The sequence below is a fragment of the Schistocerca piceifrons genome, chromosome 1 (genome assembly GCF_021461385.2).
Source record: "Schistocerca piceifrons isolate TAMUIC-IGC-003096 chromosome 1, iqSchPice1.1, whole genome shotgun sequence".
Lineage (NCBI taxonomy): Eukaryota > Metazoa > Arthropoda > Insecta > Orthoptera > Acrididae > Schistocerca > Schistocerca piceifrons.
In genome coordinates, this window is record NC_060138.1 from 264232071 (window position 1) to 264255430 (window position 23360).

A 23360-nucleotide genomic window follows, 5' to 3' on the forward strand; every position below is an offset into this window, starting at 1 on the left:
TCCGCTCCCGGGATTGGAATGACTCCTTACCCTCTCCCTTAAAACCCACTTCCTTTTGTCTTTCCCTCTCCTTCCCTCTTTCCTGATGAGGCAACAGTTTGTTGGGAAAGCTTGAATTTTGTGTGTATGTATGTGTCTGTTTGTGTTTCTATTGACCTGCCAGCACTTTCGTATGGTAAGTCACATCATCTGTGTTTATATATACACACGAGGGCCGTTCAGAAAGTAACCTCCGGTTGATTTAAAAAAATACACCAAGTTAAATAAAAATATTTTAATATATACATCTTACATCTTTGCACTATTTTTCTACATAGTCTCCATAGCGATTGAGGCACTTATCGTATCTCTTCACAAGCTTTGAAATTCCTTCTGCATAGAAATCACCCGCTTGTGCCTGGAGCCAGCCTGTGACCGCATCTTTGAGCTCTTCGTCGTCATCAAACCGCTGTGACCCGAGCCATTTCTTCAAATGCATGAAGAGGTGATAATCACTTGGCGCCAGGTCTGGGCTGTAAGGTGGACGGTTGATAACGTCCCACTTGAAGGACTCAAGAAGGGCCGTTGTTCTGCGAGCAGAGTGAGGACAGGCGTTATCGTGGAAAAAAACGATACCGGAAGTCAGCATACCACGGCGTTTGTTCTGTATAGCCCGTCGTAACTTTTTTATTGTTTCACAGTACACGTCTTGATTAATGGTCGTACCACGTTCCATGAATTCAACCAACAACACCCCTTTGGCATCCCAAAACACCGTTGCCATCAGTTTTCTGGCAGAAAAATCTTGCGAGGCTTTTCTTGGTTTGGTAGGCGAATTTGAATGTGCCCACATCTTTGATTGTTCTTTTGTCTCAGGGTTCACGTACTTAATCCAGGTTTCGTCACCGGTCACGATTCTGTTTAACAATGGTTCTCCTTCGTCCTCATAACGTGACAGAAAGTCTAATGCAGAGGCCATTCTTTGAGTTTTGTGGTGGTCGGTAAGAATTTTGGGCACCCATCGTGCACAGAACTTACGGTAACCCAATCTTGCTGTCACTATCTCGTACAAGAGTGTCTTAGAAATCTGTGGAAAACCAGTAGACAACTCCGACATTGAGAAACGTCTATTTTCACGAACTTTTGCATCAACTGTCTGAACGAGTTCGTCAGTCACCAATGATGGTCTACCACTCCTCTCTTCATCATGAATGTTTTCTCGTCCACTTTTAAATAAACGTACCCATTCACGGACAACTCCGTCACTCATAACTCTTGGTCCGTACACGCCACAAAGCTCACGATGAATAGCTGCTGCAGAATATCCTTTGGCTGTAAAAAACCTTATGACAGCACGCACTTCACATTTGGCGGGGTTTTCTATTGCAGCACACATTTCAAACTGCCACAAAAAATAAACTAGCGCAGGTACGACGTTCACTCGACCACGGCTTGATGCCGACTGACCTGTTGAGTGCGTGAACGCACAGATGGCGTCGCTACTCCCCCCACAACCCGCACTGTGACCAATCGGAGGTTACTTTCTGAACCGCCCTCGTATATATACCGATTTTATTAGATCTTTAAGCAATGCATGTAAAAATTTTTACATTTTCAACTGTTGTATATTATATTTAAAACAATAAAATAAAATACTTACCATGTGAGTTTGTAAGGGATTTATCATTTTATTTGGAAAATTGCTAATTTTATAATGTGATAGAAGTCTGAAAATGTGGAAATTTTTTTTACGTTCCAACTCCTCTTAAATGGATGTTATGTGGATATCAGTTTGTTGCATAAAACAGTTATCTGAATACTCTCTTAAATGATATGGTATAGACTTCCTGTCAAAAATAATATATGCAATTGGGAGTCTGTATTTGGGAAACTGAATATACTACCTATGAGTAAGTACCAATAAAGGTCCATAATCACTCTATCCTCTCTAAATTTTGTTGTTTTAAATGTCAATATGAGGCAGTAACTGCACTTCCTCCGCAGGCAGTGCAATATTTTAAATTAAATCATTGCTGCCATTTGACTAAGTTTTTATTATTTACTTATTTCACTATCAAAATGTCGACTTTAGAGTCATTTTTAATTGCAAGGTGAAAACAAAACCAATAAAACACATGGATAATTAAGTGCAAGACATTAAGTGAAAACATTTGATCAACACAATTTAAAGGACATTTAAGTTTTCATGTTTTCCTTGAAAACAATTTTACAGATAACAATAGAAACTTACAGTCAAATGGTAGCAATAATTTCAATTAAAAAGAATGTTATGACTGGCCACCAACGACTGAAATATTGTCATATGAAATCAGTATTGTTTTATACAGCCTGTTGCATAGCAAACAGAAACGAACATGAGAGAAGGATCATAGGGCCTCGTTTTCAGAGCGGCAAGTACACGCAAACCTAAGCAAATGAGCACTTGCAGACAATTCGCCAGCGTTCATTACATTTGTGCCTGGGAAGGAGCTTTCACACTGGAGAGAAACAACAAACACTCAGGAAACAACAAACATACTGTGTCAATTCTATAAATGCTGCTTTTGTTAATTTTTATTTTTGCAGTAATAATTGTCATACACTATGACAACACTAGTTACAGCTACAGCGTAAATCTTCGTTACTGAGATAGGATTATCTTGCTTGCTGTTTGTCACGAAGCAAGCAAAATTGAGTACGGAAGTAAGTATGTAGGCACCTGAATGTGTGACTAAGCATGAAACATATGGAGATGGCATGCTTATAACTCTGAATTGCAGCTCCAGCAATCTTCACTATTATTCCAAAATCTGACAATCAATTGATGCTGCAACACACCACTTACTCGGTTTTATGCGTTTACAACTAAATTTTTTCTCACTGTGAAAAAGCTCAGCATTAAATGGAAAATGACATTATAGACAGTATTTATTTCATTTACAAAGCAAATGTTGCATAGAAGAAGAAACTAGAACATGTTTCAAAACTTTTTCAGGAATAACAAGAGGTACAGTGGATAGGAAATGAACTTTCACGAATCATATTTGCTCAAATCCGCCTACCATTTACAGCTGACAGAATGCTGTTTTCACTGATGTCCGTTCACTCAATTTTATCCACACTTAGAATACCCTTGCAGTAGAGACCACACTCCTAGAAACTGAAGACTGGAAAAAAATGCAGAACACTTATCTTTAACATAAAAAGGGACCTAGTATTTTAAGTATGGTCAAGAATTTACAAGTTATTCCTAAAAGATCTTATTTCTGTGAAAATGGATGTGCAGTATTTGCTATTTACAATGCTCCACATTTATTGAAAAGTATACAGAACAATCTTCTTAGTGGTGACCTCACTTTCAACAGTGCTGTTGGTTTTTTTATTCTCTCTTTAAGACATCTGGGTGATGTATGACACTGATAGGAATGAAACAAGGCAACTGATAATTTACAGTCTTGCAACCAGGTTAGTTCCAGCAGTCACCGCTGTCAAAACTTTTATACCAATTAAGAATTGCAGAATGATATAGCAGACAACACAGCTAGTTTTAAAGAATTTAAGAAGAGTTCATTTTCCTCTAATTCATATAGGTGTGCATTATCAGAAAAAAAGGGCATGGAGGGCAACGAGTATGTACATTATGCGACTGCATAGATCTAACTAATTATCAGAAAGCTTTTATTGCAATACTCTTTGCTTGTAAGCACTAACTTGTGAGAATCGCTAAACAGTATTACTCTTCACAAATTTGATTTATTTATTCCAAATGTAATTTTATGCAGTGTCCCTACAGTAGAAATAATCTTAGTTTGTAGAATTACAGGAACAAATACGCATTCATCGACTGGAAACCAGGGAAAAATTGCACAAGAGAAACTGAAGTTGCACCTACAACTGGTTGTGGATGAATGTATTCAGTATGTAACACACTGACTTCCGCTAATCAGCAACAAACACAAGCTCAATGAGCACCATTGCATCACCTGTAACATCTGTTGCCCATTTGAAAAACTATGCAGTTGCTCGTTTTGCCTTAAGGGCAGGCAATCTGAGTATTAAATGATCTGGGGTAATAGGAAATTTGTTGGAAGATGTATCTCAGGAATAATGTATCCTTTATATTCATGTGGAAGGAAGAAATATTTAATACTGAATATTCTGAACATGCTGTTAGTACGAAAGTCTTTCAGAGACTGGCGGCAAAAGTATTTAAGTTCTCTGAGAAACAAAATGAACTGTGTACTGGGCAAGAACAGTGCTGCACATTTAAGAGTTACCAATTCTATAGCAACAGATCTCAAAATTGCTGTCTGGAGGCATTTCATGATGATTTAGCTTGAAAGAAATTGTGTCAAGAATCCAAAATCTCATATTAATATAACTACAAAAGCATACTTTTCTTATTTTTTTAATGTAGACAGGATGAGTTACTTAAACTGGCAGACATTAAGTACAGAAAGGGTAAACTGTTAACTTAAGTCATCAGTTTTATTTCATCTCATTAAGTGTTGTATAAAGTCTAATTCTATGAACATATAGCATTGTGTGCAGCACAAGCCTTATTTAATGGGCTTTTTACAATACACACATCAAAAAAGTTTTGCATCACCTCAGTTCTGGAACCTGTGCATAAAATTTACCCAGTAGCACATCCTCTTCCATTGAATCATGCTTGTATTTGTTGTGGTATACTACTCACAAGTTCATCGAGGCATTGTTGATCCACATTGTCCCACTCCTCAACAACGATTCGGCATAGACCCCTAAGAGTGGTTGGTGGGTCACGTCGACCACAAGTAGCTCTATGCAACCTATCCCACGCATGTTCGATAGGGTTCATGTCCGGAGAACATGCTGGCCGCTCTAGTCAAGCGATGTTGTTATCCTGAAAGAAGTCATTCACAAGATGTACACAATGGGGGCATGAATTGTCATCCATGAAGACGAGTGCCTCGCCAATTTGCTGCCAATATGATTGCACTATCGGCTGGAGGATGGCATTCACGTATCATACAGCCGTTATGGCACGTTCCATGACAAGTGGCGTACGTCGGTCCCACATAATTCCACCCCAAAGCAGCGGGGAACTTCCACCTTGCTGCACTTGCTGGACAGTGTGTCTACGGCGTTCGGCCTGACCAGGTTGCCTCCAAACACGTCTCCGATGAATGTCTGATTGAAGGCATATGCGACACTCATCAGTGAAGAGTGTGCGATGCCAATCCTGAGCTGTCCATTTGGCATGTTATTGGGCCCATCTGTACCACGCTGCATGGTGTAATGGTTGCAAAGATGAACCTTGTCATGGACGTCGGGAGTGAAGTCGCGCATCTTGCAACTTATTATGCACAGTTTGAGTCTTAACACAACGTCCTGTGGCTACACGAAAAGCATTATTCAACATGGTTGCATTGCAGTCAGACTGAGCCATAATCCATAGGTAGTGGTCATCCACCACAGTAGTAGCCCTTGGGCAGCCTGAGCGAGGCGTGTCATTAACAGTTCCTGTCTCTGTATCTCCTACATGTGCGAACAACATCACTTTGGTTCATTCCGAGATGCCTGGACACTTCCCTTGTTGAGAGCCCTTCATGGCACAAACTAATAACGCAGACACGATCGAATTGTGGTATTGACCATCCAGGCATGGTTGAACTACAGACAACATGTGCCTTGTACATCCTTCCTGGTGGAATCACTGGAACTGATTGGCTGTTGGACCCCCTCCGCCTAATAGGCACTGCTCATGCATGGTTGTTTACATCTTTGGGCGGGTTTAGTGCCATTTCTGAACAGAAAGGGACTGTGTCTGTGATATAGTATCAACAGTCAACATCTATCTTCAAGAGTTTGGGAACTGGGGTGATGCAAAACTTTTTTTGATGTTTGAACACCGGAAGTGCTCCACATAATACTGTGTCCCACATTTTTCATCACAGTCGTATATAATTACCTGGTGCCTTTTACAGAAAAGAACTTACTTCTTTTAATCACACATTCATCACAATTATGTCTTGTGCTCCAACAAATCAGATAATGTGTGAATTTAGTCATCATGTCCATTTGTCCACAAGTTTTTCTCTGTAAAGAAACGAACTTTGAAAACCATTGAAAATAAACAGTAATGATCATTAAGAAGAACTGTTTTCTCAGAATATAATATTTCTATCATTTTTTTCTGATTGTGTCCCACAGTTTTCATCACAGTCTCTACAGAAATGTCTGAGATGCCTGTAAAACAAAAATTAACTTACTTGTTCAGTTGAACGATAACTTCAATTTGTCCATAGTTCTGTCTTGCGGTAAGTACAATGATTTACATGTCCGCATATAGTTGTCAGGGTCATGTGTGTCTGTTTTGGGCAACAACAAGAAATAGGTTTTAAAAAATGGAAAATCAATACTATTACTTTTTAATTAAAATTATTCATTCAGAAACTAATATTTCTATCATTCTTTTCAGATTGTGTCCCACAGTTTTCATCAGTTTATACACAAATACATGGTGCTTATTTAAGGCAGAAGAAAACTTACTTATTACCGCAACTCATTTTGCCTCCAATTAGTAAGATGGACAACATGTTTGAATTTACAATCATCACGGCCATTCATCCATTGGTTTTGCCCTGCAAACAACACACAAAACCAAGGAAAAATCAATATTTATATTCATTAAAGTAAGCTTGTTAACTATGTATAAGGTATAGGGGAAAATACGCTTTTCACCTCACCTTTAGTGAACTTTGCCCCCCTAAAAAATTTCCACTGGTCACCCAGAACATAAAATGGAAAAGTCTCAGCTCAACTTATAATACTAAGGGGAGTTGGTATGGAAAAAAACACCTTTTTTCACATTTTCGGATTTTTATCGCATTATAAGATTTGCAATTTTCTGAATAAACCAATAATCACTTATAAACTCACATGGGAAGTATTTTATTTTATTGTTTTAAATATAATACAGGGTGATTCAAAAAGAATACCACAACTTTAAAAATGTGTATTTAATGAAAGAAACATAATATAACCTTCTGTTATACATCATTACAAAGAGTATTTAAAAAGGTTTTTTTTCACTCAAAAACAAGTTCAGAGATGTTCAATATGGCCCCCTCCAGACACACGAGCAATATCAACCCGATACTCCAACTCGTTCCACACTCTCTGTAGCATATCAGGCGTAACAGTTTGGATAGCTGCTGTTATTTCTCGTTTCAAATCATCAATGGTGGCTGGCAGAGATGGCTGAAACACCATATCCTTAACATACCCCCATAAGAAAAAAATCGGAGGGGGTAAGATCAGGGCTTCTTGGAGGCCAGTGATGAAGTGCTCTGTCACAGGCTGCCTCGGGTAGTTTGGTTTTCAGCCTAGTCAACAGCGCCTCAAGCGAACAAATGTACAACTAAATGAAACTTTATAGCTCCCTTAATTCGCTGACACATAGTGCTTAGCTCTGCCTTTTGTAGTTGCAGAGTTTTAAATTCCTAAAGTTGTGGTATTCTTTTATATATATATATATATATATATATATATATATATATATATATATATATATATATATATATATATATATATATATATATATATATATAGAAGGCTGTGGATTGCCGTGTTATAAAGGTTAAATTACGTGTGTGTATTCGTCATGCCCAGAAGAGGGTGGGAAACAGGTTGAGGAAGTTGAAACGAAGTTTGAGAGACAGGAAGCTTTCTGATGGTAAAACCATAGGAGGCAGACTGACAGACAAAATGACTGATGAAGTACAGCAGCATTATGGGATATCCTTTACAAATAATACTGAAGATCTGTTGAAAATGAAGCAGGCAGTATGGGCTACCTTCTTCCGCAGGCTGTCAACTGATGAAAAACCGGTACACCACCTCTGACCTCCTGGACCTGTTTCATGGTGCAATTACCGCAATACCCAGTACTCAAACAGTTCATACAGCCATAAACATTCCATCCCAGCAGCAGTGATGGATGTCAGAAAACCTATTTACAGAGACCTGGCAAATCCTGAATTACTGAAGAAGTGTCTGCATCGTCAAACTCAAAATCCCAATGAGTCATTCAATGATCTTACATGGACTTGCTTACCCAAATATGTTTTTGTTGGTATGAAGACACTAAAATGGGGGTCAGTGATGCTGTTATTGCTTTTAATAATGGCAATGTTGGTTGGGTGAAAATGCTGCAGCGTATGAGAATCAATCCTGGAGCAAACTGTACAGAGAACTTGAACAGATGGACAAGGTTCGCATTGATAAAGCAGAATATGCAGCACAGTTGGCCACTAAGGAGTCCAGAAAGAAGAAAAGGTCAAGAGGATGATATACAGTATGGTGCAGGGTGCTTCTGAGTGACTAAAAATAAAATTAAGCATATATATTAAGAGAGTTACAGACTTTTGAAACTTTAGAAGCCATTCCTGAAAATTTATATTTTCCATTGCATTTTTCCTTAAATCTCCTAAACCACTTTGAGTAGAGTATTTAAATTTTCAGGGAGTAATAACATACACATCCTGAATCTATTGAGCTAAAAGAAATCACTTCAGCGACTTGTGCGTCGATGGGATGAAATAATGATGATTAGGACAACACAACACCCAATTCCTGAGGGGAAAAAACTCTCTGACACAGCCGGGAATCAAATCCGAGCCCGCAGGATTGACATTCCGTCGCGCTGACCACTCAGCTACTGTGGGTGGACAGTATTGTACGATTACTCAGCTGAAGAAAAATTACCAGAAGCAACCGAATTCTTAGAATATCAATGAGTAAGCATAGAGAGCAATTTGAAGTTTAACAATAACATAAAACTAATTATTAAGGAAGGCAAATGCCCTATTCATTGGAAGACTTCTCAGGAAGTGTATCCCAACCACAAAGGAAATACGTTACATAACACTCGTTTGACCAACATTTGCACCTCTCTCATCAGTTCGAGATCCGTACCCAATAGGATTGATAGAGAAGATCCGAAGGAGAGCAGCAGGTTTTGATATATGTTCATTTTGTGAGTGCAAAAACATCACAGAAACTCTCATTCAACACTAGTGATGGATGCTACGAGAGAGGAATTCTGCACCACAAAGTGATTTTTACTGTTAAAATTCTGGAAGTGTACATTCCTAAATGAGTCAAACTATTGCTTCCCAGTAATTTTGTCTCAAGAACAGACCATGAATCTAATAACAGATTGGTTCAAACTCACACTGCTTACCAGGAATTGTTTCTCCTGTGAACCATTTGTGACTATCAGGAAAGGTAAGAAGTGATAGTTATTCAAAAAGTACCCTCTGCCACACACCACACAGTGGCTTGCAAAGTATAGATGTAGATGGTAAGCAATGGCAGGAAACTTATAGTAATGAACAACAAAAAGGAAACAAGCAAAAAGTTCAGATTGCTACAATCAAGGGGGGATGTTTCATTCATATCTTTCATGATGCAATCCTCATCCAAGCCTCAACCTGTGCAAACTGACTGAATCTGACTACAGCAGTACATCAAAGGGAGCAGAGGCAATGCAGTAAAACAGGAAAACTACTTTTCCAGAGAAAACAGGTCTCGAAATAAGTCACAGTGTTGAAGGCATGATTACTGAAACAATATCTACATTAAGATAGGTGTAGTAAGAATATAACTGATCTAGAGACACAGTAAAAGCATCTACGGCACAAATTTTTCAATTAACAGTATTCATTAAGTTATCCAGACAAGAAGTACTGAATGTGTTCGTTTATTTGTAATCAATATTTATGTGAAAATATTGTTCAACAACTCCAAACTCACCTCAGCTCTGAATCAAGGCTTATAATTTTGAAAAATTATTGTTAAATACAGGTACACTGAAGACAAGTCATTGTCAAAGTCAAAAAGTTTCAGGCTGAAATAGAAAATAATAATGACTGATGCTAAGTGAAAGGAACACAATGCTAAACAAGTAAATATGTTTTTTGGACAAAGTAGTTTATTCTTCTCAAAATTTAAGTTTGGGAGATATTTAAAAAGATACAGGACTTTCAATAGTAGTCCAGAGTGGTGTGTGAACATTATTTTAAAGATAAAAAACAGTGAATGAAATGGCTAAAATGGAGGTAAAATTAATCCAAGACCAAATATCAAGAGAAGGTAGATGAATAACCAGGGCTGCTCCTCTTACAAGTTGTGTTTGAATGGACACTCTCCTGCTAAACATATGCCATTATTGTAAAAGCTATTACCAACCTCAGCTCATAAATTTAAATAATATTAATGTAATAAATGTTAGCATTAACATATATCTATAAACTTATTTTTACACCTACCTTTGTCTATTTTTCCTCTTATTGCTTCAGTTTTGGTTTAAATGTTGTTGTATTTACTTATGAAAACATCCCCATTTAAACTGTTTTTTAAGGTACAAAATACAGTGCTTAAAACATGCAATGCCTCATAGTGTACCCAATACATACTTCCCGAGTTCTTTTCACAGGACTAAATGCATGAAACATGAACAAACTGCAGAATAGGGCCATAAGTATAACATTTAAAAGTACTCAGGTTCTTCATAAGAAACTGTTTAAAAAACTGGGTATCTTTATCTAAAGCCGCGTACACACTGCCACTGGAAACATGTTTCTGTTGGAAACGTTTTCTGCGATGTTTCGCAAATGTTTCATACTTTGTTTCTGGCCTCTGTTTCCGTCCACACTGGTGGCAAACATTTCTCGTTGTGTGTTCACGCCGTCTGCAGTGCTCCTTGTGTTATTGTGTTCGTATCGTCTGCTGCTGCGTTATGTCTGATGTCGAAGAAACAATAATGATATGTGGTGCTGCATTATTAATACTAGAAGGTTTACACAAACAAAATGAAAGGCGTCCTCATCATTGGTGGAGAAAAACATTCTATAGAAGAACTGGCGGAAATAACCTGCTACGTGAGCTGAGTATGGAAGACGGCTCTGGCTTCCGCAACTTCACCCGGATCTCGCCTACCGATTTTGAATACCTGGCAAATATATCACCATTTGTTTAAAAAAAAAAAAAAAAAAAAAAAAAAAAAAAAAGATACGAATTTCAGGAAAGCTATTTCAGTCAACCAAAGGATTGCAGTTACTCTTAGGTTCCTGGCAACAGGAGATTCATTTCAGAGCCTTGTGTATTTATTTCGCATTTCGAAACAAGCAATATCTCAAGTAGTGCCTGAAGTATGTGGAGCTCTGGTGGAAGTACTGAAGGATTATGTAAAGATAAGTAAATGAAAAACATCGTTAAATAAGCACATTTTCGAAGTGTTGTTATTTCTGAATTACATTACATATCTCATCAAACACAACTTCTTCAATTGCGTTGTCATGGTCTTCATAACTCGTAAATGTAACAGTGGAATTATTACTTGATGATGATGATGGCCCTGCCACGTTCATACGCCTTGTCGACTGCTCATTTTCCTAATACGCTACATACTGTTTCATTGACACATCATTAAGCAAAGCCATTGTTTTTGCTCTTTCTAACTCTGGCAATTTCCGTAAAACTGATGCCACATACTGCCCATACGTACTACATTCATCGTTCTTGTTCTCTTCTTGTTTTTGCAGTACTTTAGTTAATAATTGAGACACAATCTTGTAGGGTTGCTGCATATCTTTTTTCTCGCCCATCCTTCTAATTTTTCATGGAGGAGGACTGGAAGGTCCAACCGCAACCTCTTCATCTTCATTTGTGCCCTCTGGCGAATGTACGAAAACCTGAAATCAAATTTCTTTCTTTTAGATACCTGCGACTGAAAACGACTGTAGTGAAACAGCATGTTTATTATCACAGATTCTTCAGTTCCCCCAGTGTGTCGGAGCAATTGATAGGAAACATATCGTGCTACAGTGCCCTGTTGGTAGTGGAAGCGAAGATTATAATTATAAGGTTCATTCAGCATTGTGCTGCCTGCTGTCGTCGATGCCAGCTACAACTTTTTGTACGCAGATATTGGCTGCCAAGGCAGAATATCAGATGGTGGAGTGCTGAAAGACGCGAGCATAAATGAGTTAATGAACAAAAAGAAACTTAACTTGCCACAAGCTGAATGAAGCTGAATGCTTACCAGGTGGCACCAAGGTCCTACCATACGTTTTTGTAGCAGACGATACTTTTCCCTTACAGGAAAACATTATGAAACCCTACCCGGGGAAACATGTTAAAGGTTCAAAAGAGAGAGTTTTTAATTACAGACTTTCAAGGGCCAGAGTGGCTGTTGAGAACACTTTCGGCATTATGGTTTCAGTTTTTCGAGTGTTTAGAAAACCTATGTTGCTACAACCGGAAAAGGCAAAAACTGTCACACTTACAGCTGTATGTCTCCACAATCTTTTAAGGCGAAATGCTGAGGCGAGGAACCAGTACACCCCACATGGAAGCTTCGATTCCTACGATTTACAAACCGGCGAGATGATTCCAGGCATGTGGAGACGAGATGACACTGCATCAGTTTTCATTTCAGCACAGAATATACCAAGGAAAGCTGCTTCCATGAATAAACAAATTCGAGATGAATTTGCTAATTATTTTTTAAGCCCACAAGGAAGTGTACCATGACAAAATAACTATGGGTGAATGCGACTGTGTACTATAAAATACAAATAAAGACAAACAAGCATGATTTTTGTACCTCATTTTCCACAATATCTGTTGTCTCCTTCGGCTCATGTACATCGTCCAAGAACTGCAGCAGCCAATAGCTGAACCAGTTCAAGTCATATGCAGTGTCTGTACCACTACCAGATGGTCTGCTGGAAATAATTTTTCTTTTCTCACGCCTGTGAGCAACCACAAGCGATCGTATCTTTTTCTCTACACTTCCCTTGCCCGTGCCAAATGCTGCTGCAGTTGTCGCAAGTGCATCGTGTTTTTTAACAGTGTTTTTATATTCCTTGCTCTGGACGTTCCATAAGCAATCTTCTCCCTGGTACATGGCAATTAAATCAACAATTTGTTACCTTGACCACTCCATTATTTTAGAAAAATAAAGCGAAAATGACACTACAGTAAACACAACACCACTTAACAGTTGACGACACACACACACACACACACACACACACACACACACACACACACACACACACACGCTAGCGCCGTGCAGCGGTGACAAGTGGTAGTTAGCCTGAAACACTGTTTCCTTTGATCTGTACCGACACTGCTATGGATAGATGTTTCTGTGTTTCTAAACATGTTTCCAAATGGTGTCCACATCAAGCTGCCGGAAACATGTTTTGTAAACATGTTTCAGGCTCAGTGTGTATGCGGCTTAACAACACCAACTGTGTACATCTACTGATCTATTTTGTGCACTAGGGAACAAATTACTATGTCATATATATGGAAACATTCCACATGGGAAAAATATATCTAAAAACAAAGATGATGTAACTTACCAAATGAAAGTGCTGGCATGTTGATAGACACACAAACAAACACAAACATACACACAAAATTCAAGCTTTCGCAACCAAAGGTTGCTTCATCAGGAAAGAGGGAAAGAGAGGGAAAGACGAAAGGATGTGGCTTTTAAGGGAGAGGGTAAGAAGTCATTCCAATCCCGGGAGCAGAAAGACTTACCTTAGGGGGAAAAAAGGACAGGTATACACTCGCACGCACGCACACACACACCCATCCGCACGTACACAGACACAAGGAGACATTGTAGACATACCTGTGGAATGTTTCCCTCATCCACATAGTAACAGAACAATAGCCATAACATTTTCTATTGTATATATGTCACGTCTCTAGTCAGATCATCTTGTGATCAGGACACAACATTTCAGCAGTCCACCTGGCTGCCATCTTCAGGTGAGTAGGCTGTCGCACTATCTCACCAGAACTGAAATCAAAAACACCGGCCGTGGGTCCACTATGCATACGCGAACATAACGCTCTCTAGCAACAGGTACAACAGTGCACCGGTGGTCAAAGCTCACGGAAACAAACCTATATCAAACACTATTGACATGTTTCTTAATGTCAAACAGAACAGGGTTCCACCCCTTACTTAAAGGATATCCCTTATCTCTGTTTATATAATTGTCACATAGCCGGATTTCAATGGCTTCTTTCACTACACAATCCCAATACCACGACACACGGACAACCACTTGTGTCTCAGCGTGCAACATTTTATGTCCTTCAGTAAGACAATGTTCCGCCATTGTAGATTTTTCAGTCTGAAATAAACTTATGTGGCGATGACGCTCCATGCAACAATCCTGGACCGTATGAATCATTTGTCCAATATAGTCTTTCCTGTAATGGCAGTGAATCTTGTAATTCCAGGCTTTCTCAAACCAAAATGATCCTTCTTAGCAGTGGGATGGAACACACTTTTAATATTAAATTTCTTTCAAATTCTACCCCTTTATGAAGATATGCTCCCCGCAAAAGATAGGAATCGCTTGCATCTTCTGTTGGTTCCTGCGAAGGTCCACTCTGTAGACCACGACGGATCTGACTGTCAGTATAACCATTCTGCTTAAACACAGCCTTTAAAAGGTCCAGTTGTTGTGTCAAAACTATCTGCACCTGTGATGGTGTAAGCTCTTTTTGCCAATGTACGTAGGATGACATTGTGCTGGTACAATGTATGACGTGATCCACGAAGATACCAGTCCGTATGTGCGGGCTTACGATAAACACTCTATTGGGCTCAGTGAAGGACGATTAGGGTTTGAGAAAGCCTGGAGTCTACAAGATTCTCTGCCATTGCGGGAAACTCTATATTTGACAAATGATTCGTAAGGTCCACAATCATTGCCAGCCGCTGGTGGCCAAGCGGTTCTAGGCGCTTCAGTCTGGAACCACGCGACCGCTACGGTCACAGGTTTGAATCCTGCCTCGGGCATGGATGTGTGTGATGTCCTTAGGTTGGTTAGGTTTAAGGAGTTCTAAGTTCTAGGGGACTGATGACCTGAGATGTTAAGTCCCATAGTGCTCAGAGCCATTTGAACCCTTTTTTCCCACAATCACTGCATGGAGCTTCATCGCTATGTAAGTTTATTTCAGCCAGAAAAATCTGCACTGGCGGATGTTCCAGTGAAGGATATAAAATGTATGATGAGACAAGTGGCTGCCCCTGCGTCGCAGTATTGGGACTGTGCAGTGAAAGAAGCCATTGGTATCTGGCTATCTGACAATAATAAACAGATAAGGGGTATCCTTTATGTAAGAGGGAACCCTGTTCTGTTTGACATTAAGAAACTACGGGCCTTGTCTTGGTCTTCAAAAACTGTCAATAGTGTTTGATATCGATTTATCGTTTCCACGAGCTCTCACCACTGGTCCGCTGTTGTGCCTGTCACTAGAGGGCAGTTATGTCTGCGCACGTGTGGTAACTAAAATATATATTCTTAAAAAGGCAGTTAAAAATACTGCACAATATAAAATTAGAGATTAGTTACAGAATTCTCAGTAGAGATCAATTCAGGACAAAAAATATTATGGCAGAATACTTGTAACACTACAGTACGCACAATATCTGTAGTACGTAGTACTAATATCTTATAACCCCGAGTTCAGTAACTCATGCATCATATGGGTGCTAAGTCTCAACCGAGCAGAGTCAAGCATAGAGATGTAATAGAACTATGGGATCACAGCTGTGGGTGGTTAAGTGTTAAGAGCTGCCATCAACAATGTTTAAATATTTTTCATTTACGAAGCTAACTTGTTCCATGTATGTATGAACGAGCAAACAAGTATTTTACATTAGGTATAAATCTAATATGGTAGAGCATTTGTCAGTACACTTTTATCAGATTTGGGAGGATGGATGTCTATGTTCTGGCCGTCCTAATACAGGATTTCCTAATTCACTTTAGTGCCAGAATGTAGCATGACCCTACATGAAAACTGCTAAATTTAAAATACTTAACAGAAAAGTGATGAAAATAAAGTTTCAGTACACTGAAATTTCCTGCAAGATGAGTAACGTTCATCAGGTTCTAGGAAGAATTTCTTGTTTCATGACAGAAAAGCAGACTTTTTGCTAGAAATACCAATTTTACAAAACCTGTCCCTTTCAAGGCATAGATTGACAATTTCATAAAGCTGTGGTGAAACTGTCAACATTTTCTACGCAACTGGAAAGTTTTTGTGGTTCCACAATAAACATTTGAATAATGATTTCTTGTGACCACCCTATTATTCACTCAGCTAAGAAATATTCCTGTCATTATTTCCCAGTTGTGTATGTAAGCTTTTCATCATAGTCTACACAAAATTTTGTGCTACTCGTTACACACAGAAGAAAACTTACTTGTTTAACTATGTAAATGTCATAGTCATTCTTCCTCTGATTTTGCCCTCCAATCACCAAGATGCTTCACATGTTTGAATACAGTTATCATGGCCATCCTTCAACTGGGTTTACCCTGCAATGAATAAGTTGCTTACAAACCATTGGCAATTAATATAACTACTCGTTAATTCATGTTTCTCAGTCAGAAAACATTATTTCTATCACTCTTTTCAGATTGTGTCCCACAATTTTCATCATATCAAAATGAGTGGTGTCTGACGTAAAAAAAACTTACTTGATTGATTGTACAGTGCATCCCAGGTGGAAGATCCGATACTCAAGTATTCCATTGATAAACCCTGTCCCTCAGGTAACCCTGCAGCCAGAAATCACACAGGTTCAAATCTGGTGATCTTGACAGCCATGAGGTTTGGAATGATTAGCCAATGATTTAATTTTCTCCAAACACGGAGTGACCGAGCGACCTTGCAAGCAATGTGAGGTGGAACTCCATCATGTATCCAACCAGTCTAGTCCACAGCACCTCTCTTCCATAGAGCAGGGATCACATGCTGGCGAAGCATATCACAGTAATGTGTGCTGTTCATGCTGCTTGGTCCTTGGGGTCCAAGTTCTTCAAAGAACTGTTGTGTGAAGCCACTGTACACAGTGACACATGCACTATGGAGGTAAACTTCATGAATGTTCGTTGGCAGCGACGATCCCCAAACGCGATAACTATGATTGTTCAGAGAGCATAAAGTGCGCACCACTCCACAAAACATTCCATTGTCATCTTCAATCCCTGCAAGAAACATAAAAGCAACCTTTACTCTAATGTCAGCATCATGTAGCAGAAGTTTGTGGGTAATATTAAGTTCGTTTTGTATCGATACCATTTCACAATTGTTCAAAGTAGTTTCTGAATGGTGGCACATGAAATCTTCAGCTGTCTTGACACATCTCATGCACTGATTTAAGATCGCACACTTCAGGTCCAGCATTCTCAGCCATGACAACATTAACTTCTTCAATCATTTGTGGCACAACTGACCATCGGCCTTCCCCAGGAGCAATTCCCAAATCGCCAGTTAATTCAAATTTCCAAATCCTGTTCTTAAATCCTTTGGCAGGAGGAGGATCTCTCCGTATTCGCAGAGTAAGGGACCAAGCACTGAACTCCAATAGAAACTGTAGCTTGTGCGTAATTAGAGAAGGATTCTGAGAAAGGATTCTGGTTGAATCTACAGGAAATTGTACAACTGTGTAAAAAGGGGTAATTTGCTAAACTGCCACACACCTTACATGTCAGTGTGTTTAGCAGTAAATAAATCTGTTTAAACAGGATTAGGCCTAATAATTTTCCAATTCAGTAGACCACTCCTGCCAAAATCAACAATTTGCCAGTAGCTTCCAGCAATGACGGATGGTTTACTCCCTCTCATCTCCACTATAAGGGTTGATTAGGGTAATAACACCACCACAAACATACACTGTCGTTAATGCTCTGATCATGCCATGCAGGCCACAGCAACTATTGGTGAACTGGACCTGTGCTGGGATGCAATATTCTAGTGTTTCAACCCTACATCATTGTACGAATACTGGCCCTAACAGCAAGTCATGACACTAAAACAACTAACACCATAACTAATGCAGTGCAGAACCTTAATGTCATTTACATAAAGTTGGTACCCAAACAACAAATCTTTTTCCATCTATAATGGGTCAAGTAAAGAAAATTTTAATTATAACCACCCTGGGCATTAAATGTGTTCTAGCTCTGAAACCATCCAGAATGAAGCATATGCCCATACGAAGTTTCCTTTTTATTTTGTGCTTCAAACGAATATGTCTGTAATATTCATGAATATTTACCATTCCTCCTGGGACATTGTGTATTCACTGCCATGCTGAGAGATTGTGCTGCACAAGCCACCTGTAACAGAAAAGCCAATTAAAGACATTGTCTAAGAGTAATTGCACTTATGCCACAAAATGAGCACATTTATTTAAGACTAATTATATTTCTATTCTCAGCTGGTAAGCTACACCAAATATTGTAAACAGTTTCATATTTCCTTGTAACATAATGATCACACTTAGTTTGAAACATCTTTTACAACAATGATTGATACATTTTTCAGTTACCATGGGACTATCTATGCTGTTAAGAAAAACAGTGTTCCACAGCTGCATCCACAGACACACACTGCTGAGATAGTTTTTACCTTCTGAGGCTGCAACAACATTCATTTTCAGAAGACATGATATAATGAGGCCATAATACAGATGTATCTTCTACAACCGTTCTTGTCCTAGACAGTCTGATGGCAAATAGCTGATTTTTGGCAGGAGTGGTCTGCTGACAATCATAGTTAAAAATTCTTTCTTTTGCATCTTGTGTCTTCCCAGATACGGCTTTATGATGTTTCCTGAGATGGAAACGGATCTGCCAGGAAATTTTTCCCTCCAGGTCAGCACCCATGATGTCGCAAGTCCAATATTTTTTGAGATATCTTACAGAAGCATACTTAAATACATCTCCATCCAAATTCCTTCCTTGGCACCCAACATCAGCATACGACAGGCTGTCAAGTGGAAACGTCAGAAAGCAGCTAATTCTAAATGACCCTTTTCAATTGTAAAATTTCCTGCCACTACTGTCAGAGCACTTACAACCATACGAACTGCAGATCCTGCCACATTTGCATGAACCACCAGTGACATTGCAGAGAAAGAAATTGGGTTTGGCAAATCATGGTGAGTTACTGTAATCGGCATGTAGTGGGTCCAAGTCCAGATGGTTGCATTCCTTACAAACAGATAACTTCATCGGTCAAATGGAAGTTACTGCAATGTTAATCTACATATAAAACTCTGATCAATAGAATATGTTTCAGTCAGTAACATAACTGAATGACCTCAACATAATCTCTCAAACCTTCAGACAAAGCTTCACAAACTGTGGGTACTATAAGATGTGGATGGTTTTGAAATATGAAATAAACATAGGGCCTAGAAAGCTTTTACAGGAATCTCTCATTTGCCAAAAACTGAAGAGTAACAGCAGTCTGTTTCACAGGAATTGCTCTCCCCATATTTGTGTCCCTACTGTATTCCTACACACTCAAATTCAGGTCACCACCTAGCATCATAGTGAAGTTACGAAAAATGTAAGTCTTCTAAATTCAACTCACACAGCATGTCATTCCTGCCACATCTTATGCTTTTGAGCGCTAACAATTGCTACATCTTTTCCATACACCACCGAGTATTATCAATGCAGCACCAAATACCAAACTTTATCCTCTTCATTTGTCATAGCATACCTCTCAACATGAACACACAATGTGAAAGGTTTGCTTCAGTTCAGTATAGCAGACAATGTGACCAGATATGTAAAAATGTGTGTTACTTAATGTTGACAGGGGCGCGAACAACAAACTTGGTTACAAACACGTTACAACTTGGTTTGAAACAATGTTGTGACCAAAAACATATTTTGGAATTAAGTGTAAACACGGCTTAGAAATTACACAAAGAAAATTAACAGTTGAAATCCTGAATATAAATAGCACTAAAATCTATTCTCATACCAGAATATCTGTTGTCTTTTATCCTTAAAGTTGCTTTAGATGAGAACTGTCCATTATCAACACTAAATAGCATAATTCAATCAGGTGCTATTCCACAAATGTGTTTTCTTTTAGACCATCTGTCACTTTCAGGATTCGGGCCTCTTCATTTAGATATAAATGCTGTCAACCACCCGAAAGAATACTTAACATGGTACAAAATGTTAGGGTTTCTTCACAGTCACATCACGGACAAGGCGTGGAAAAGAGTGACTACGTAAATGCCTCTAGAGGTACCTGAATTAGTCTAATCTCATTTTCACAGTCCCAATAGGAGTGATATGTAGGGGAATGAAACCTATCTCTAGATTTTTCCCATAATACTGGTTCTAGAAACTTTTTCAGTTGGTTTTCCCAGGATAATTGGCGTCTATCAATCAATTTTGTAATCTTATCGTATTCTGACACGGTAATTATTTCAAGTGGCTGCCAAATCATATATTTCAACATTTCTCTGACAGCCTCCTAGAGTGAAACAAACCTGTGACCATCTGTAGCACCTTGGTTTGTATACATTCACACATTCAATGTCCCCTGTTAGTCCTGTTCGGTATGCTTCCCACACACTTTAACAATATTCTGTCATGAGATGCACAAGTGATTTGTAAGTAGACTCCTTTGCAACCTATCTGCATTGTGTCCCACCAATGAACTGAACTGGTTTACCTACAACTGAGCCTAAGTGGATATTCCAAATTCGTATCCTGATGTAATCAAAGATCCTTGTTTTCACTTTGTGAATTGAACAATTTCACCATTCTGAACATTTGAAACTATTTGCCAATCTTAGAACAATTTTGTAATCTTATCACATTCTGACATGGTATTTATTTCATCTTTTTTCAGACTGTACTTCACCGGTAAAAGGCCTGAGATTACAATGAACACTGTCTGCCAGGATACAGTAATATAGAATATGAATAAGAAGTGTATCAATCCACCTATCTGGGGCACACCTGGAGTTACTTCTACAGCGTTCCTGTCTAAACTCTACATCCAAGGTTCGATAGTGTGTTTGCTTTTGTTATCATTCACATTAAACATATTTATTGCATACACAGCGGGAAAGTTACATGTTGAATCCCCCCCCCCCCCCTTGCCATTATTTGTCTTTCACATTCATTAGCTTCTCTGACTCTCAACCAAATCGTCACCTCGTACAGAGTGGGCAACATTTTTGACATTTCTGTGTTTCAATGATAGGACATCTGGTTCATCTGTCAATAGTCTATTGCCATTGTATAAGCAATGATGCAATCTTGAGGAAAGCACATCATGAACAGTCATCTGTTACTCAAACATATGTTACTCAAACATCTGTTACTCAAAGCAAGAGATTACTTTTCATTGGCTGCCAGCACTTTACGGTGGTTGATACATACAATGGTTGAAAAATATGTCTCTTTCAAATAGGACACACACACACTAAGCGATACTATGTAATCCCCCCCCCCCTATCATCACTGATTCTGTTCAAATTTCATATATAGAATCCTATGTATGTTAGAGGTGATTTCACAAATTCTTAGCTTTAGTTATGTAGTAATGACCTTTAGCAGCCCCGTAAGTCATGTGTGTGTCAAAATTTGTGATGAAGATGATCAAGTTTGAGATTCTTAGCTACAGTAACATTCTTCATTGAACAGTTAAGCTACATGTCTTGTCTCAAAGCTGGGATAGGATTATTTCCTAATTTTCACAGAAACCTCTGCTCGTCTCTTCCATTAGTTTCTTTGTGAAATCTACTTCGAAGTGTGGATCCTTTATGAGAATCCCAAAAATTTTTGTTTGATATACAAAACAACTTATAAAGGTACTTTTAAATTGGCCTGCAGAACTAACACACTATGAGTAATACAATATCATCTTTGGCTTCCAGCTTAACATGTTATGCAGCCATACCAGCTTCACAGATAAATTTATAGCTCAAACTATGTTGCATATGGTTTGAAATAAGCAGTTCTCATAATATGCAAAGATCAGCACATTCCTCAAACTGGGGAACTATCAAGAATGGGGTTCTACAAGGGTCGGTCTTGGGTCCTTTGTTGTTCTTAATATATATTAATGACTTGCCATTCTATATTCATGAAGAGGCAAAGTTAGTTGTCTTTGCTGATGATACAAGTATAGTAATCAAACCTGATAAACAAGAATTAACTGATGAAATTGTCAATAATGTCGTTCAGAAAATTACTAAGTGGTTCCTTGTAAACGGAGTCTCACTGAATTTTGATAACACACAATAAATACAGTTCCGTACAGTAAGTGGTATGGCGCCATTAATAAATATAGACCTTAATCAGAAGCATATAGCTAAGGCAGAATATTCAAAATCTTTAGGTGTCTCCATTGGTGAGAGATTAAATTGGAAGAAACACATTGATGATCTGCTGAAAGGTTTGAGTTCAGCTACTTATGCAATAAGGGTCATTGCAAATTAGCTTACTACGCCTATTTTCACTCATTGCTTGCATATGGCATCATATTTTGGGGTAATTCATCACTGAGGGATAACGTATTTATTGCACAAAAGCGTGCAGTCAAAATAATAGCTGGAGTCCACCCAAGATCATCCTGCAGACATTTATTTAAGGATCTAGGGATATTCACAGTAGCTTCTCAGTATATATACTCTGTTATGAAATTTGCTATTAACAAACAAACCCAATTCAAAGTAATAGCAGTGTGCATGACTACAATACTAGGAGAAAGGATGATCTTCACTATTCAAGATTAAATCTAACTTTGGCACAGAAAGGGGTGAATTATACTGCCACTGAAGTCTTTGGTCACTTACCAAATACTATCAAAAATTTGACTCGTTCCACATCATTATGAAATATCGTATTCATGATCCATGGAACTAGTATTAATCTAATCTAAACAGGGATCGAGAAGGTGCCAGCTTCTACACATCTTTTTCACCTTGTAACTTTCCATTTGTTCTCCTTTCTACTGCATGGTACAGATTCTCTCTTCAACTGTTTCATTTGTGTCCACTGATGAAGCCTAGATGAACAGACCTAAATATTACATCCCTTTTTTAAGGATTTACAATTTCTCGGCAATAAAATTATGTATAGCTCCAGCAATCCACCACAGGCATTCTTCTTCCTTGGACCAAAGATAAACTATCATGAGTATACTGTGCAGCATTTGTATGAGAGAACAAAGGAGAGATTTGAACCTATTTCTGCCACATTCTGTGAAGGTTTACACCCTCCTTGATTCAGTGGAACACCAAAACTGGCACTGTACTAAAGCAGCAGCAGAATTTCCCATGAACAGCAAAAAAAAAATATCAAATGTGTGTGAAGTCTTATGGGACTTAACTGCTAAGGTCATCAGTCCCTAAGCTTACACACTACTTAACCTAAATTATCCTAAGGACAAACACTCACATCCATGCCCGAGGGAGGACTTTAATGTCTGCTGGGACCAGCCACACAGTCCATGACTGC

At 38.7% G+C, this 23360-nt stretch overlaps 1 long non-coding RNA gene across 7 annotated transcripts in view; it reads right to left on the reverse strand.

Moving 5' to 3' along the window:
• Nucleotides 1-23360, reverse strand: part of LOC124789999 — a 34373-nt gene that overhangs the window by 9736 nt on the left and 1277 nt on the right. For 2 of the 7 annotated variants that reach the window (XR_007016197.1, XR_007016198.1), the window contains exons 2-7: nt 18137-18197; nt 16554-17063; nt 16277-16391; nt 6514-6605; nt 6234-6332; nt 5961-6060 (exon numbers count right to left, since the gene is read on the reverse strand). This is a non-coding gene — a long non-coding RNA (uncharacterized LOC124789999). Of the gene's footprint in view, nt 1-5960; nt 6061-6233; nt 6333-6513; nt 6606-11533; nt 11721-12634; nt 12929-16276; nt 16392-16553; nt 17064-17154; nt 17462-18136; nt 18198-23360 lie in introns of those variants that run through there. The other 5 variants (XR_007016199.1, XR_007016201.1, XR_007016204.1 and 2 more) reach the window with 5 other exon arrangements.